Genomic DNA, 6144 nt, shown 5'->3' with positions numbered 1-6144 from the left:
AAAGGGTATTCCCTGGGTCATATGGGAGGCTCCAGGAAAGGACACCCCAGAAATTGGACAATTTGGGGACAGCTAGTTAGCAGCTAGGTCATGGCAGTACCCAGTGACATCATCAGGAATGCCATCCTTGGACATTCTCTCATATCTAGGAAAGAAGTAGAATCTTGTGTGATGTCACCTGTGTTGTGGTGACAACAACTGCCTGTGGGATATTTCTTCAGTGCCTTTTGGATTCACAAACAGGCATGTTTTCCAGGCTGCTTAGGCTTTTTCGGAAAGAGAATGGTGATCAAGGAGAGACCACTCCCAGTAAGAAAGAAGCTGGCCTCCTGTCTTGTAAGAAAGGAAGACTGAAATCATTCTGGGGAAGGCACAGTGAGTCCTGGGTAGAGTTGGGGAACTTTCTGGAAGAAATAGGCTTGACCTGGGCCTTCCAGGAGTATGCCTTACAAGCTGGAGCCTTGGGATTTCTCAATGGTAGAACAAGAGTCAAGAATTTCTGATTATTAGTTTGACAGAGAGCCAGGTACTGACAAGCCTGCAGCTACTTTTCTGGGAGCTATTTAATTTCGTTTTGAGTGGCAAAGAATGCCATCAGTAGGAACTATGAGATTAACAGTGTGTCCGTTCATGGTAGGAGTTGAAGCCCTCCATCCTCTGGATTACTACAGGTTAAAGGAGTCTCTGAGGACAAGAACAGAGAAGGATGTGACTCTGGTCATGTGTGGGGTCTCAGACACTTTGGGTTTCAACACACATGATTAGACCTTGATGGTGCTAAGCAATGTGAACTCCAGGATTTACCTGCATCACATCTGATATGAGCTGACAAAGATCCCTAAGTCGTTATGTCTGAGGCACCTTATGGATTTCAGTGCATAATACTCTCTGTAATAGAGAGTGTGCCATATGTATGATGATGGTGGTTGGGAAGAGGGATATAGCTGAGCAGAATAGCTCAAAGATTGCTTTTCTGCTCCTTCTGGGATTCACCCTGTCTCTAGCTTTTCCTCTTCCTCACCATTCTTTTTGAAACTCAGAATTGTCTCTGCTTCCCCTGGGCCATCCACTCTACAAATTCATTTGTGTTTATCTATCTCCAAGCTCTGCTAGGCAAATATCATCCCAGAATTACAGCATCAGTAACTGGAAAGAGATGACAAGATTGGAAGAACTGAAATTGAAGATCAAGAAGATGAGCTTTGAGGAGGAAGAAATTAGTCAAATGCTGAACCTGTACAATTATAATGATTTGAACTACAGGTAGTAATTATGCTCAGTCCCCTGTTGACTGTATTGTGCCCTCTCTATTAACCCAAGATTTCCTCTCATCAAAGGAGTGTGTCACCTCTAATCATGCTTTTTATAAAGCCCTGACAGGTGTTGAGTAGTAGGATACTTGACCTTATAGTGCTTGGAGTTTGATTGGTTCTGTCCACAGCGGCAAGGCTCTGGTCAGATTTGCTGCCTCTCAGTGTGTAAATGAAATGCCTGCAGGTCATCACTGCTTTCCTCTGAGTTTGGTCCTTATACTCTGAGACTATGGCACCTCCCTGGATTTAGCTGGCATTCTAATTGTGTTTGTGGGTGGGTTGGTGTATGTGTGTGTGAATGTAGTTGTGTGTGTGCTGTTCAGGATCTGAGGCTCTGGGACCTTTGATGGGGTTTGAGGATTTGTGTGATGCACAATTTGCAGGTCAGGATAGTGTTGAGTCTGTAGACACCCAAATTGTTCAACTGGGTACTTTGCTCCTTGTGTTTGCACTGGTGTCACATAGGAATCTCCTGGGGGAGGAAGTGTTATTAAGCCTCTCCCTGGAAATACTATTCTTGTCCTCTGAGAATTCATGTAACAATAGAAACCAAGGATTGAGATGCCTTCCTTAAATATAAAAGAAAAGTCATCAGAGATATCTGTTGGGCCCAAGCTTGTGGCAGAGACAAGGAGAAACTTCTCACAGAACCAGTGTATTCCTTCAGGTTCACACGAGATGCTCTTGGAGGTCTGCTCCCTCCTTTTGCTCCCCTGGCTCTGCTGTCCTGTGCCAAGGATTATAAGTTTAATCAGCATCAATAGGTACCATGTCCAAAGAGCAAGGCTGTGGCATCTATTATTGGCTGGGGTAGTCCAGGATACAGCCATTCTGCATATGACCCTTACAGAAATATTTGCTCTGTGTGCCATGTCCTAACACAGGATGAACATTGAATTCAATATCATTAAAAGAAACCACGAAAAGACCATTATGAATATCCATAAAATGATGGAGTCAATAATTGATGCCATGGAGAAATACAAGGAGCTCATTGAAGAAAACCATTCCTACACAGCTGAGACCTCAGCACTGGACAGGGAATGCTTCTGTCCTTCTAGGACTTTGAACAAAAGTAAAGGATCTGGTTCTATACTGTTTCTTAACAGGAACCCTGCCTTGAGGCAAGAGTCATGGATCTGTACCTCTTGCACTCAGGTGTCCTAAGTCTGAAGAGTATATAAGTGGATAAGTTTGTAAGACCTTCCAGTCTTTATTGTATCAAATTCAGGATCCTCTACATAGAAAATATTTTCACCTTGATGGGAATATCAAGCAACACTGAACCTCTATGGCTCTGACAATAGAATTAAAGATCTGGGATCCATGACAAAAATGGAAAGAGTGTATTCCTGTTGGGTCTTCTCTCCTCTGTCAGAGGGGAATTACCCTCTATCTGTTGATGGTTTTCTAGTACCAGGGACATATAAGCACCAATGAGGAACATTTCATCTTCCTTGATGGACATAAACCCACTTGCTGTCAGGCCTTACAGAAGTACTTTCAGTCTGGTAGAATGTGGCTGGTCTCTGGATTTGACCTGCCTCTGACTGGTGCTGATATGTATACTGGGGACTCTAGTCTGAGGTTGTCTAGGGACCAGGACACTTGTAGGGATGATGGTACTGGGAGGAGTGACAGGCAAATGGAAGTTGGCTGGGAATCACCATTTTGTTTGTTTGTGGTTCAGCACCAGGCACTGCCAACTCCTTAGAGAATGTTCTCAACTGAAAGACAATGTCAGGATATTGCTGCAGAGAGAGACCAGAAATCTGCTGGTGGAGCAGAGTGAACCACAAGTGTCCTATGGAGAAGATAAGAGTTTCTGTGAGGAGGCCAACAAGAACATCTATGTCCCAAGTGCCAAGCATCAGCAGGTAGGATGAGTCATCAGAGGCAGAGTGTCCTCATGTGTAACCAGAAACATAGACAAACCAGTGTCACTCACTTGAATCATCTGCTTCGCCTAAATTACCTTTTCTTCAAACACGACAGATTCCTCATTGTTTTCTGCTCACTTATAATTTTTGGTGTTTCTCTCTCTGTCTCTATCTCTCTCTCTCTCTCTCTTTCTGTGTGTGTGTGTGTGTGTGTGTGTGTGTGTGTGTGTGTGTGTTTGTGGCGTGTAGTGTGAATACTTGTGCATCTATGTTTTATTTGGACCAGCTATGGATGAGTGTGTTTGTACTAATATTTTGTGTTTGTTTAATGCAAGGTGATTTTCACGTGTTTTTTGTATGGGTGTTTGTATATACAACAGTGTGTGTGTGTGTGTGTGTGTGTGTGTGTGTGTGTGTGTGAATATGTGTGTCTCTCTCTATTTCTGTGTGTGTGTCTTTGTTCAGACATGCACCTGTGTGTGTTTCTAGATGCCAAGTTCAATGAGAAAAGCAATCTGAGATTTCAGTTTGCTTCCACGAAATATCAAATACAACAGTCCATTCTGCATCTGAACCTAGCTCCCAAGAGAAACAGAATAAAAAAAACTCTTGTAAAGTCAGATTTTCAAATGATTAGGGGCAAACTGTTGATTCTTATTGAAGTCATTTGGAGCGAATCAAAGGAATAAGGTGCATGGAGTTAAGGGGAAGGTTACTGTATAAAATCCATGTGTTTATGTCCCTTTTCTGTTCTTGGTGAATTGTCAAGGCCCACAAGAATGTCAGGTGGCTCACTGTGACTTCTTAGCATTCCAGGTTGTTTTCCTCATTGTCTGCTACCATTTACTTTCAAGCTACTTCTACTCAGTAAAAGTTTGCCTTCAAGTTTGTCTTGGATTTTATTCCTTGAGACATTGAGTTGCTTGGAGCTGAATCTGCATCCAGCAGAAGTCCCAGAGCTGTGGTGCAAGAACAGGGCTGCTTCAGGAGACCCTTGAAGATCATGATACACTAAAGCACCCAACCAATGTTATCTGTGTAGCATTCTGCAACTGCTGTTATTCAAAATCGCTTTCTCTGATTTAAAATCAGTCTCAATTTGGGTTGGGAGTCATGAGAACCTTCAGACAGGTCTGGTAGTATAAAATTTGGTAGGTCTGTGAGAAGCCTTGTTCAGAAAGTGGAAATGAAGTCCCATTTACTCAGTGATTTAAGAACAAGCAGTAGATGTACACAGAGCAACTAGGGCACATCAGGGTTGTAGTGGTCTGCAGAGCAGCCCTGAAGGAGAAACTATCCAGATGTCCATCAGGTAAAGAGTGAAAATGTACCATTTGGTGCAGCCCTTCCATGGACTATTGCTCAGTGTGAGATAATCCAAACAAGCATTTGGCATTTCAACTAGTCAGCCTTATCTTGCTCAAAATATCCCTGACACAGTCAAATTATTGGGAGAAATTTGAACATTTCTATCCTAGTTATGGGGATTTCTTATAATTCTGGACTCATAGCTTTGGACACCAAGTCAGTCTGGCCATGGTAAAGGGAGCTCCTATTGGAAGAAGCTGTTTACTTGGGGTCAAGTCTGGAACAGTGAACAAGAAAAAGAAGCTAGTCTACCACCAACATGTGATCCTTAGCTGGGAAACAAACCTACTCTACACAGCCTTGGGAACTTGCTAAGCCAGATTAGATCATAGGCCAAGAAGCCTGATTCCAAGTTAGGTTTAAGGGAGGAAAGCATATCACTGACTGCACTGTCCATATGCTATGCCAGGATGTAACTATCCCATTCAAGATTTGATTTTTTTATACCTGGAAATATACTGGTAGATTTTTTTATTAGCAATAACTGGGAAACTAAACTTCTTACTGCAATATACCATGCTGATAATGTGTGAACACAAATATTTTGTGTGTTTGAGTACAAAACCCATAGACATAGAACTGTATGTTCTGTTTCTTCAGACCATCACCTTATAGTTCAGTGTCTAGCCTTGGGAGTAATTTTCTTTAACACACTCTTGCTGATTATAGGACCAGGGCAGTGCCCATGGATTTCATGGGAGATGGTTTTTTTTTTTGTGTGTGTATTTCCAGATAAAGGGATTGACAAGTGGAACACAGGCAGGTTCCTGCACTGGAGAAATAATTAAAGCCTTCACTTCAATTCTTGACAGGTTCCTTATAAGACATCTATATTGTTTTCTAGGTAGCTCTCATCTCTCTTGAACTCAGATTCAGACATTGCTACAATGTTACTACTCAGTATAATATACCTGGACTACTGGAGAAATATAATGTTTTTTTAACTCCAGTACAGTGTGTAGGTCCAAGTTCAGTTTCTAGCAGTTTTTAAAAGCTGAGAAAACGATCCAAGCCCGGGTTCTCTATGAAACTTGGGGATAAAGTAATGGCTTCAGCTGATGGGTCATGCTGGACTGTCCAGCTGAATAGAACTGGTGTTGGAGGGAGAGCTGAACTGACAAATGCTTACCAGGTCTTTGGCCCTTCCTTCTATAGGTCTAAAATGCTCCTGCAGAAACTCAAACATGGCACAGACCAGGACAAGATCTCCCACCAAGAGAACTGCTGTGTGATGTGCACTGAGTGTGAGCAGCAAATGCACCACTATGGCAACTCATCCCTAATCACCATGGCAATCGTAGTCTGCAGTTTCTTCTTATATTGCTTTCCTTGGTGTGAATAGGCCTTAATTTCATCTAGCTACTAGCCCAGCAAAAATGCACATTTGGAGGAAGACAAGTGCTGAGGCATATCAAGAACGGCTTTGGCATCCAGGAAGCGTCTGAGCATGTACATTTTTTCTTGTCTTGATGGAGCATCAAGAATAACTTCATAAATACCAGTCAACAAACTTGCAGACTTTGAGACAAAATCTGTAACATGTCTTATGCTCAGTTGTTGGAGGACATATCCTTCAAACACAG

The 6144-nt window shown here is 42.4% G+C and overlaps 1 pseudogene; it reads left to right on the top strand.

Annotated features, from left to right (window-relative positions):
* The first annotated feature begins 245 nt into the window (after positions 1-245).
* Positions 246-5803, top strand: LOC117703613 (uncharacterized; annotated as a pseudogene).
* Positions 5804-6144: the final 341 nt, after the last annotated feature.

The sequence above is a fragment of the Arvicanthis niloticus genome, chromosome 2 (assembly GCF_011762505.2).
Source record: "Arvicanthis niloticus isolate mArvNil1 chromosome 2, mArvNil1.pat.X, whole genome shotgun sequence".
Lineage (NCBI taxonomy): Eukaryota > Metazoa > Chordata > Mammalia > Rodentia > Muridae > Arvicanthis > Arvicanthis niloticus.
The sequence above is the reverse complement of the archived record's forward strand: the minus strand, read 5'-3'. Positions and strand labels throughout refer to the sequence as shown.